The following is a 12,551-nucleotide window of genomic DNA, read 5'->3' as shown; positions in this document are numbered from 1 at the left end:
AAAGACCTGAGAAGACCCTAAGCTCTCACCTCTGGTTACCCTTGAGTCTCTGTGTGTGCAGGAGGTGAAGGCTAAGGGAGGATAATAAATAATAATAAATTGGCTAGATGAGTGTTGAAGCCATGCTCCAACATACACACTGAGCCTTTTGTAGAGACTAGGAGATGTATTGGTTCTAGACTACTAAGGAAATATCTAATTATTGGATGAGCAGTAAGCTAACTGAGCAGAGGCTTTAGTGGGTGCACATGACAAAGAATAGAAACTTTACAGAATTAGTTCCAAATAGTCATGAAAGAAAAATAAACAAAGTAAACTGCTAAGAATGTTCTATTTAGGTCTTGAGGGTATAAATGTGTAGCTGAATAGAAACGTACTGCTGGTGATAAAGAAGTGTGGCCATAGGAACTGGATACAAAAATGAATTTTATTTCTTCATACTAACAATAAATAATTAGATAATGATATTGTTAAAATAACCATTTAAAATAACCTAAAAACCCCCTCAGATACCTACAAATAAATCTAAGGTATAATGTGCAACACTTCAACACTGCAAACTACATAATATTGCTGGGAGGGGGAAATTAAAGAATACCCAAATACATGGAGAGTTGTACCATGTTATTAAATTGAAAAAAAATATATTGTTAAGGTGTCAGTTATCAAATGCCCTGTAGAGTTAATGAATGCTCAATCAAATCTTATCAGAATTTCTGTGGAAACTGACCAATTGATACAAAAATTTGTGTGGAAATTCAAAGAAGATATTATACTCAAGACAATATTGAAGAAGAAGAAGAAGGATGGAGGACTTACACATCAGATATCAAGACTTAAGAAATGATGAAATCCAGGCGTTTGTGACAACATGGAAGGACATTGAGGGTATTATGCAAAGTGAAATAAGTCAGAAGGAGAAGGACAAATACCATATGATTTCCTTCATTAAGTAGTAGATAATAACAACAATAAACAAACACATAGAGACAGAGATTGGATTGGTGGTTACCAGAGGGGAAGGGGGGAGGAAGGAGGGCAAAAGGGATAATTCGGCACATGTGTGTGGTGATGGGTTGTAATTAGTATTTGGGTGGTGAACATGATGTAATCTATGCAGAAATAGAAGTATAATGATGTACACCTGAAATTTATACAATGTTATAAACCAATGTTACTGCAATAAACAAAAAATTAAAAAAAAAAAGACAACTTTAAAGCTCTAATAATTAGGACAGTGTTGTATTGGCACATGGATAGCAACTCAGAATGGAATAGAAGAGTTTAGAAACAGAGTCACACCTATATGATCATGTGAGAGTGCCACTTAATTTAGCAGGAAAAGGATAATCTCAATAATTGATGCTAGATGAAATGGATATTCAGTTGGATGAAAATGCAACTTGTTCCCTACAAGTTGTTTACACACAGTAATGTGAGATGGATTATAGAAAGAAGTGTGAAAAATAAAACTGTAAATCTTCTGTGTAAAACATAAGAGTAAATCTTTATGACCTTGATCTCTGCACACAATTTTAAAAATAGGACACAAAAATCACTAATTATAAGAGGTCGATAAATAGATCTTTATTTAAATTAATATTTCAACACGTATTTATAAAAATATACCATTTAAGCTAATCAAAAGGAAAGCTACAGACTGGGAGAAATATTTGCAGTTAATATATCAATGAAAGGATTTATACCCAGAGTATTTTAAAAATTAGAAAAAGAATGACACCCTAAATATTTTTTAAATGGGGAAAATGTTTGAACAGTCACTTCACAGAAGAGGATTTCCATGTGGTCGTGAGAATAGGTACTCAACTTTATTAGTTGTATGGGAAATAAAAATTAAAACCACAAATGAATTACTAATACATTATACCAAAATGGAAAAACAAAACTCTGAAAATCCCATGTTCATGCTGATGTGCTATAATTGGAACTCTTATATATTGCTGGTGGGAGGATAACTTGTATCAAAACTCTGAAATGTTTGACCATATGTTCTAAATATAGCCACATGTCTACCCCTAGAGTCCAGGGACTTTACTCTTAGTTGTATACCCTGGAGAAATGTGTGCATATATCTAAGAAAAGACATGAACACGAGTGTTCACGATAACTTTCTTCTTAGTAGCCCCAAACTGGAACCAACCCATTGTCTGTTAAACATTACATAAACATATCATGTCATGTTCATACAATGGAACACAACTATCAATAAAAAAGAACAAACCACTGCTACTTGTGGAAACATGGATGGATCTCTTAGATATAATGTTGAATGAAAGAGCAGACATCAAAAAGTACATTCCGTAAGATTCTATTTTTGTACCTTTCTGGAATAGGCAAAACTAACCTTCATTGACAGAAGTCAGAATAATGTTTTATTCTCTAGGCTGAATGGACTGGAGAAGGCCATGAGAGAGCCTCCTGGGGTGTTGGAAAATGTTCTAGATTTTGATGTAGATGGTACTTATGAAGGTATATACATATGTAAAAATTCACCAAAACGTATACTTAAAATTAATGCACTGTACTGGAGGTATTTTATATTTCAACAGAGCAAAAGATAAATCAAATAAAACACACCTAAACAAGATACTTACAAAGGTATGAGAATAAAGAGTAGACTATAGAAAGAAAAACCTGTTAAATCTAAGTATTAGAATTATCTGAAAGTGGCCACATAGCAAGTATGATGAAAATATTTATAGAAATATAAATGGAAAGATAAAGAGTGCCAGCATAAAAAACAGCAAATATTTAAAAATATTAAATAGAAATTTCATTTTATTTTTCCAGCTTTATTGAAGTATAATTGACAAATAAAAATTTTATATATAAGGTACAATCTGATGGTTTAATATACATCTGATGGTTTAATATACATTGTGATTGATTACTACAATCAAGTTAATTAACACATCCATTACCACATGGTTACCTTTTTTCTTTTTTTTTGGTATCTTGAGAACAGTTAAGATCTGCTTTCTTAAGAAATTTCAAGTATACAATAAAGTACTATTAACTATATTCACCATGCTGTACATCTAGATTTCTAGAACTTGTTCATGTTATAACACAAAATTTGCACCTTTTGACTAATATCTCTCCATTTCCCCCACGCTCAGCTCCTGGCAACCCACAATTCTGTTCTCTGTTTCTGTGATTTCGACATTTTTTTTTAATATTCCACATGGAAGTGATAACATAATATTTCTGTTTCTTTGTCTGGCTTATTTCATTCAGTATAATCCCTCCAATTTCCCCTCCAGTTTCATCTAATCATTCAAATGTCAGGATTTCCTTTCTTATGGCTAAATAATATTCCATTATATATTATATTTTCTTTATCCATTCATTCATCAGCAGACTGATGTTGTTTCCATAACTTGGCTATTGTGAATAATGCTGCAATGAACATGGGAGTGCAGATATCTCTTTGAAACATTGATTTCATTTTCTTTGGATGTATACTCACAGGTGGGATTGATGGGTTATATGTTAATTCTATTTTTAATTTTTTGAGGACCCTCCATACTGTATTCCATAATTGTAACAACTTCCATTCCTACCAATAAGGTATGTTTCCTTTTCTCTACTCTCTTGCCGGCACTTATCTTTTGACTCTTTGATAACAGCCATTATAAGAGGTGTGAGATGATAACTACTTGTGGTTTTGATTTGCATTTCCCTGATGATCAGTGACATTGAACTTTTCATGTACCTGTTAGCCATTTGGATGTCTTCTTTGGAAAAATGTCTATTCAGATTCTTTGCCCATTTTTTCATTGGATTTTTTTCCCTACTAGTTGCATGAGTTCTTTACATATTTGGGATATTAACCTTTAATCAGATATGTGATTAGCAAATATTTTCTCCTATTCTGAAGGGTGCCTTTTCATTTTGATAATGGTTAATTTTGGTGTACAGAAGCTTTTTAGTTTTATTTAGTCCCACTTTTTAATTTTTACTCCTATTGCCTTTTATTTTGGGGTCAAATCCAAAAAATTGTTGCCAAGACCAATGTCTAGGACCATATCCCCTACCTTCTAGCTGTTACCTTCAAGTGTTTAATCAATTTTGAGTTGATTTTTGTGTGTGGTGTAAGATAGTAGTCCACTTTCATTCTTTAGCATGTGAAACTATTTATTGCACAGACTATTTTTTCACCACTGTGTATTCTGGGCTCACTCATCATAAATTATTGACTATACATGTGTAGGGTTATTGCTGGGCTCTCTGTTCTGTTCCATTGACTTGTGTGTGTTCTTATGCCAATACCATAATGTTTTGATTAAATTGTTTTGTAATACAGTTTGAAATATGGAATTGTGGTGCCTCCAGCTTTGTTCTTCTTTCTCAATTGCTTTGGCTATTTGGGGTTATTTGTGGTTCAATACAAATTTTAGGATTGTTTGTTCTGTTTCTGTGAAAAATGCCATTGGAATTTCGATAGGGATTGCATTGACTCTCTAGATTGCTTTGGGTATTATGGACTTTTTAAAAATATTAATTCTTCCAGTCTATGAACACAAAATATTTTTTCATTTATTTGTGTCTTGTTCAATGTCTCATAGTTTTCAGGGTACAGGTCTTTCACCACCTTGGTTAAATTTATTCCTAGGTATTTTACTCTTTTTGATGAAATTGCAAATTGGATTGTTTTCTGAGTTTCTTTTACTGACAACTCATTAATAATGTATAGACACTCAACTGATTTTTGTGTACTCCTTTTGTATCCTGCAACTTTACTGAATAATGTATATGCTCTGACAGCTTTTTGGTGGAGTCTTTAGGATGTTCTCTATATAACGTCATCTGCAAGTAGAGATAGTTTTACTTCTTCTTTTCCTATTTGGATGCCTTTTATTTCTTTTTCTTGCCAAATTATTCTCACTAGGACTTACAATACTATGTTGAATAAAAATGATGAGAGTGGCACCCTTGTCTTATTCTTGATCTTAGAGGGAAAGTTATTAGTTTTTTACTGTTGAGCATGAAGTTAGAGGTGGGCTTGTCATATATAGCCTCTATTATGTCCAGGTACATTCTCTCTGTATCCACTTCGTTGAGAGTTTTTATCATAAATGTGTAGTACAGAATTTTGTCAATGTTTTTACTGTATCTGTTGAAAGGATCATATTTTGATTGATTTGCAGATGTTTAACCATCCTTGCATCCCTGGAGTAAATCTGACATGATCAGGGTGTATGATCCTTTTAATGTATTGTTGAATTCCATTGGATAATATTTTGTTGAGGATTTTTACATCTATGTTCATCAAGGATATTGGCCTGTAACTTTCTTTTCTTGTAAAGTCCTTGTCTGTTTTTGGTATCAGGATAACTCTGGCCATGCAAAATGAGTTTGGAAGTGCTCCCTCTTCTTCTATTTTTTGAAAGAGTTTGAGAAGGATAGGTATTAATTCTTCATTAAATGCTTGGTAGAATTTACCAGTGAAGCCGTTTGGTCCAGGACTTTTGTATGTTGGGAGGTTATATTTTTCCCCCCTTGCCTTAGAGACATTCATGCTGGGAAAGTACCTAATTTTAAAAATAGCAAGCAATTACAACTAGTTTGGATAACTTTTTGACAACAGTCACTAAAATTATGTTTCTATCCTATGACTCAGTAATTCCACTCCTAATAATACACTCAGGAGAATCGAATGCATATATCCACTAGTAGATATCTCCAAGCATACTTACAGTAGCTTTATTCCTTATAGTCCAGATTGAAAACAACCCAATTGCCCATTGACAGTAGAATGGATACATAAATTGTGGTACGTTCATACAATTGATTGTGCACCACCAACAACAAAAAAAGCAATTACTGCTACATGCAAATATGGATGAAATCCACAGTCATAATGATAGAAAAAAGGAGCCAACATGAATATTGTATCTGTATGATTCCATTTATAAGAAATTAAAGAATAGGTTAAATTAACCTATAGTGATAGAAGTCAGCAACAGTGATTTGCTCTGGCTCTGTGACCGGGAAGGGGCACAATGGATCCTTCTAGTATGCTGGAAATAACATAGGAATTGATTAAACATCACATTGAGTTATAGAAAAATCAAGAAACTAGGTACATATTTGGTTTAAGTCATTAGGCAAATCCAACATAAATATATTTCAGTATTGATTCTTTATGTTTATTTTTACTTTACAGATGTACACATCTGTTTGAGCTTAGCTTTAATCTTTGGGTGAAATCTGAGAAAATACGTTGTAATAAATGAGTTGAAGTTTGACTTTCTTCAAACCATACACATAATGCAGTGATCCCAGAAGAAAGGAAGAAAGGAAAAGTGAGCCTCTCGAAGGTTATGTTATGGTGTACCTACTTTTATAAAATTCTTGTAAAAATCCAGTACCAATTCCTTAGGTGAGCTCTTTATCTTATTGTCTTAATTTGTATTTTTTATTGAGATATAATTGGTGTATAACATTATATTAGTTTCAGGTGTACAAAATAACGATTTGATATTTGTATGTATTGCAAAATGATCACCACAATAAGTCTGGTTAGCAACTGTCACTATACATAGTTAACAAATTTTTCTTTTCTCTTCACAAGAACTTTTAAGATCTACTCTCTTAGGAACTTTCAAGTGTGCAAAATAGTATTATTAACTATAGTCAACGTGCTGTATCTTGGGAGGTTTTTGATTACTGATTCAATCTCCTTACTAGTAATCAGTCTGTTCAGATTTTGTATTTCTTCATAATTCAGTCTTGATAGGTTGTATGTTTCTAGGAATTTATCTATTAATTCTAGATTGGCTAATTTGTTGGTATATAATTATTTTTCATAGTAGTCTCTTATGATCTTTTGTATTTGGGTGGTAATCAGTTGTAACATTTCCTCTTCCATTTCTGATTTTGTTTATTTGAGTCCTCTCTTCTTATTCTTGGGAGTCTATCCAAAGGTTTATCTGTTTTTGTTTTTTTTCCCCAAAATGTCAGCTGTTAGTTTCCTTAATATTTCTATTGTCTTTTACTCTGTATTTTATTTATTTTCACTCATATCTTTTTAATTTCCTTCCTTCTACTATCTTTGGGCTTAATTTCTTCTTTTCCTAGTTCCTTGAGGCATAAATTTATTTTGTTTATTTGAAATATCCTTATTTCTTGTTAACGTTTATCACTATGGACCACCCGCTTAGAACTACTTTTTCTGCACCCCATAAGTTTTATGCAGCACACCCAAAGGTAAATCCAAAACCAATGACTGCAGCTGAAATTCCAAGTTCCAGAGACTGAAATTGTCAGCTTTGCCTAAGGAAATACCTCAATCTTTGAACCTTTACTGAGTTATTTTTTACAGAGCATTCTCTGTACAAATTAGTTGTGGTTATAAAACAATTAGCAAAACAATGGGGCCCTCCCTGTAGCGTAGCACTTAAATGCGTTAGCTCTACTTTGGAGGTCCGAGGTTCACAGGTTTGGATCCAGGGCACACACTGATACACTGCTTGTCAAGCCATGCTGTGTGGCATCCCATATAAAATAGAGGAAGGTGGGCGAGGATGTTAGCCCAGGGCCAATCTTTCTCAGCAAAAAGAGGAGGATTGGCATCAGACGTTAGCTCAGGGCTAATCGTCCCCCGCCCCCAAAAAAAGCAATTAGCAAAACAAAACAAAACATAGAAGGTATGTTGTATTTCTCTTTTCATTTGTATCAAGATATTTTTCCATTTCTCTTCTAATTTCTTCTCTCACTCATTGGTTGTTCAGTAGCATGTTATTTAATCTCTACATATTTTTGAATTTTCCGGTTGTCTTTTTATAATTGGTTGCTAGTTTCATACATTTGTCTTGATTTGATTTCAATCTTCTTAAGTACATTAAGACTTGTTTTGTAGTCTAATATATGATCTAGTCTGGAGAATGCTCCATGTGTGCTTGAAAAGAATATGTATTCTGCTGCTTTTGGTGGGATGTTTTGTAAATGTCTTTTAAGTCCATCTGGTCTAATGTGTCATTTAAGTCCAAAGTATCTTTATTGATTTTCTGTCTAGATAATCTATCCTTTGATGAAAATGGGGTATTGAAGCCCCCCACTATTATTGTGTTAGTGCCTATTTCTCCCTATAGACTTGTTAATATTTGCTTATATATTTAGGTGCTCATATGTTGGTTGCATCATTCTTTTTTCTTTTTGTTTCTTTTCTTTTCTCTAACTGGCTAATTTCAAGTGTCTCATTTTGAGTTTGCTGATTCTTTTTTCTGCATGATAGAGTCTGCCTTGAAACTCTGTTGAAATTTTCAGTTCAGTCATTGTATTCTTCTGTTTGGTTCTTTTTTATGACTTCTATTTCTTTATTAAACTTCTCATTTTGTTTGTGTATTGTTTTCCTCATTTTGTTTAGTTGTCTGTGTTATCTTGTATTTGAGATTAATTAAGATGATTATTTTGAATCTTTTTCAGACAATTCATAGATCTTTATTTGTTTTAATTGGTTATTGGAGCTTTATTTATATTTTTTTGATGGTGTTAAATTTGACTGTTTCTTTAGGAACTGTGTGGCCTTGTGTTTGTGTCTATTCATCTGAAGTAACAAACATCTATTCTAGTCTTTACAGATGGGTTTTGACATGTAAAGATCTTCTCCTGTTTAGTCCCAGGCTGATGGGATTGCCTCTGTTGTCTCAGGTGAGTAGGATTGGAGCCACTTCTCATGGTTACTGCTGGGTCTGCACTAAGGTCTGTGGTTGTCAAGCTTGTTATCAGGTGCTTAGGGTGACGTGCATCTTACTTGGTCCCTGGGCATATAAGACTGCCTCTGAGAGCTTGGTCAGTAGGACTGGTGTTGGGACGAAGGTCTGCTTCAGGATTCATAGTTGAGTCTGCAGATGGTGTGTCTGTTACCACGGGTTGGCTCCCATTGGTTCCTTAGAAGGGCTCTCACTGACTCATCAGGTGGATCCTTCAGCAGGAAAGACTATTCCCCAAACAGTAGCCAGAAGTGACTGGAACCAAGTTACAGGGCCACTTCAGGATCTGCCATTGAACTGAGGTTGGTGGGCCAACCTCTGGGGTCACAGATGGATGTGTCTCTTGATAGATCCCTAGCTGGGTAGGACTGCTCCAGATCATGACTGAAAGGGACTGGAGATGCATCACAGCCTGCTTCAAGGTCCACAGCTGGGAAAATTGTTAGATGGTCTGTTACCCAAAGCATGTGTGACAGTGCTCCTTGTGGGTCCCTTGGTTGATGGTGCTCATGGTAGGATCAATGATAATGGGGCTGCAGCTGAGTCTACAGGGGGATGGAGCTGCTTTTGGATTCGTTTTCAGGACCATGGTTGTCAACTATGCCTCTTGGTTGCAGGCCTGCCTTCTCAAAATGGCCCTTTTCAGTCTTAGGCTATACTGGGGTTTTGTAACTTCCTTTCTGGATCCTAAAGCTCCTACAAAGGCAATTTTTTTTCTTGTGAGAAAGATTGCTTCTGAGCTAACATAGGTGCCCATCTTCTTCCATTTTTCATCTGGGACCCTGCCAGAGCATGACTTGATGAATGGTGCGTCGTTCCACACTGGGATTCGAACCTGCGAATCTCAGGCTGCCTAAGCGGAGCACACAAACTTAACCACCACACCACCGGGCTGGCCCCCCAAAGGCAATTTTGTCCATGGATTGCTGTTTCTCTGCAATGATATGAATGGGAAATCTTCTATTTTGCTATCTTGCTGTTGTCTGGTGATAACTTTTTTAAATACAATACAAAAGACACAATACATGAAAAAAAGAGAATTCATAAATTGGACTTCATTAAAGTTAAATAATTGCTGCTCTGTGAAAAACATTGTCAAGAGAATGAGAAGACAAGAGAGAAAATATTTATAAAAACAGATAAAGGACTGTTATAGAAAATTTACAAGAACCTTTAAAACTCAACAATAAGAAAACGAACAATCTAATTGATAAATGGGCAAAAAATATGAACAGACACTTTATCAAAGAAGATATGCAGATGGTAAATATGCATGTTAAAAGATGTTTATCACACATCATTAGGAAATTAAAAATCAATCATCACTGAGATAACGATACACAACTCTAGAATGGCTAAAATTCAAAACACTGACAACACCAAATGTTGACAAGGTGTGGAACAACAATAACTCTCATGAATTGCTTGTAGGAATGGAAAATAGTACAGCCAGTTTGAAAAACAGTTTGGTAGTTTCTTTAAAAACTAGAGATAATTTTACCATATGATCCAGCAATAACACTCCTTGGTATGACCCAAATGAGTTGAAAACACAAAAACCTGCCCATGAATTTTTATTGCAACTCCATCAATAATAGACAAAGCTTGGAAGCAACCAAGATATCCTTCAGTAGGTGAATGAATAAGTAAACTGTGGGACAACTATACAATGGAATATTGTACCGTACAAAAAAAAATGAGTTGTTTAGTCATGACAAGACATGGAGGAACCTTTAATGCATATTACTAAGTAAAATAATTCAATCTGACAAGACTATATATAGTATGATTCCTACTATACAAGATTCATGAAAAGGCAAACCTTGGAGACAGCAAAAGGATCAGCAGTTTCCAAGCACTTGAAGGAAGGAGGAATGAATAGATGGAGCACAGGGGATGTGAATTTTAAGGCGCTGAAATTATTCTGCATAGTACTATAAGGGTGGATACATGTCAGTGTACATTTTTCAAAACATATAGAATGTAGAACACAAAAAGTGAACCCTAATGTAAACTGTGGATTTTTTTTAATAGTGATGTGTCGATGATGGTTTAGAAATTGTAGCAAATGTTCCACCCTGGTCTGGATATCCTGTGTATGAGTGTGGGAAGGAGTATGTGGGGACTTTCTGTACTTTTTGCTTAATTTTTCTGTGAACCTAAAACTGTTCTAAAAAATAAGGTCTATTAATTAAAAATTATTTAATTAATAAGCCACAATTCAAACCAAGCCAAAGTTTGCATTACTCTATGACCGTAGAGGGCTTCACACTGATGGTCTCCTGTCCATCCATTTGGCCAGCAATGGGAAATTTCTTCAATATGAGAAGTCACTGAACTGGGAGTGGGGAAACCTGGATTCTAAGACAAGGTCTTGAACAGATGTTTTGGTGACACTTCACTTCATTGAGTTACGAACTTCTCATTCCTAAAAATAAAGATTAGACTAGGTTTCTTCAAAGATATCTTCTATCTCAAATTATCTATGAATTTTCCATTCTATTAAAGAAAGAGTCAGGGAGGAGCCTTAGCAGAGGGAAGGAGGAGCAGGGAAGAGATACTTGTCTCTCTGAGAATAAAACGATTACTGTAAAGAGAGTGAAAGAGCTTATTTTATCTAAAATAAGCTAGTGAATATCTCTTAGAGTTTAGATCTATGTGAGTCAAGCAGAAAATTACTGTTTCTCTTTGTCCTAGATAAAGGGTTCACTGAGACCTGGACTCACACAAGTTCTAAAGGTTACAAAACTAAACTTTTCTGAACCCCATTATAATCAATAATTGCTGTAATTATTAACTAAATTAATGTTTATTTTTAACATCACTTTTTAGAGTCAATCACGGAATACAGAATCATAGTGCACACTCAGTAAATGTGGGGGAACTTGCTTGAACTCAATGTTTCGCTTGGTGGGAGCACGCAGGGCTCTGGCGGTGGGGGGAGCTGAGCTCTACCAACTGCAGTCTGTGTGTCCTTGGCCAAGGTGCTGAAACCCCAAGGCCAGCTTATTGGAAATATCCTACAATTAGATGTTAAAGACATCGGCAACTCCTTAATCAATGTATGTTTTATGCTCCTTCTGTGGCTTACAAAGCGTAAGTAAATCAATCCTGGCAAATATTAAAATAGATCATAGTGGAATATTATATCGTACAAAAAGAAATGACAGGCCAAAAAAGCAACAGAAGCAGCTGTGTCTAGAGAGCAATTGGGAGGCAGAGGAAGCCATAGTTTCTCAAGATCTCCCCCCTAAATACTCTGAGATTGACTCTTTTCTCAGTTACACTGAGAAAGTTTCATCTCTGCAATGATAGAGAGACGAATAGATTGGAGGATCTATGGCCTTTTTATCTTTGGAGTCAAATAAGGGACATCTATTTAATGTGAAGCCTGTTATTTTGTGAACGTGGTCAGTGGGGTATAAATTCAGAGTAATTAACTTTTTGGAGGTTTTGTTTTGTTTTTCTAAAATTGTTCTTGAGGCAGCAGTGGTGTAAGCCACAGTGCACCACAATGGGCATCAGAAGATCTCAGTTCTAATCTCAGTCCTGTCACCTGTGAGCTGTGTGATCCCAGAGTCTCCCTTTATCCATTTTAAAAATAAAAAATAATAAACTCTATTCTCCTGTGATTTTTAGGGGGTTTAATGGTAAAAGGTGTATATATTTACTCAGCTAATTGAGTGATATATGTATGGTTATTCAAGATGTGAGTTATGCCAGCTATTTTATGTTTAGGCAGTTGTAATGTTAGTGCAGTACATTAAAATATTTAAAAGGCTCCCATTTTCAAGGACAAAGTATCTTAGTGTT

The 12,551-nt window shown here is 34.8% G+C and overlaps 1 pseudogene; it reads right to left on the bottom strand.

Annotated features, from left to right (window-relative positions):
• The window catches only part of LOC106801494 (cytochrome P450 2C19-like), a 281,591-nt pseudogene that overhangs the window by 110,200 nt on the left and 158,840 nt on the right, over positions 1-12,551 (bottom strand).

The sequence above is a fragment of the Ceratotherium simum genome, chromosome 6, assembly GCF_057802395.1.
Source record: "Ceratotherium simum simum isolate JZ-2026a chromosome 6, ASM5780239v1, whole genome shotgun sequence".
NCBI lineage: Eukaryota > Metazoa > Chordata > Mammalia > Perissodactyla > Rhinocerotidae > Ceratotherium > Ceratotherium simum.
Note: the sequence above shows the minus strand (reverse complement) of the source record. Positions and strands in the feature narration are given on the sequence as shown.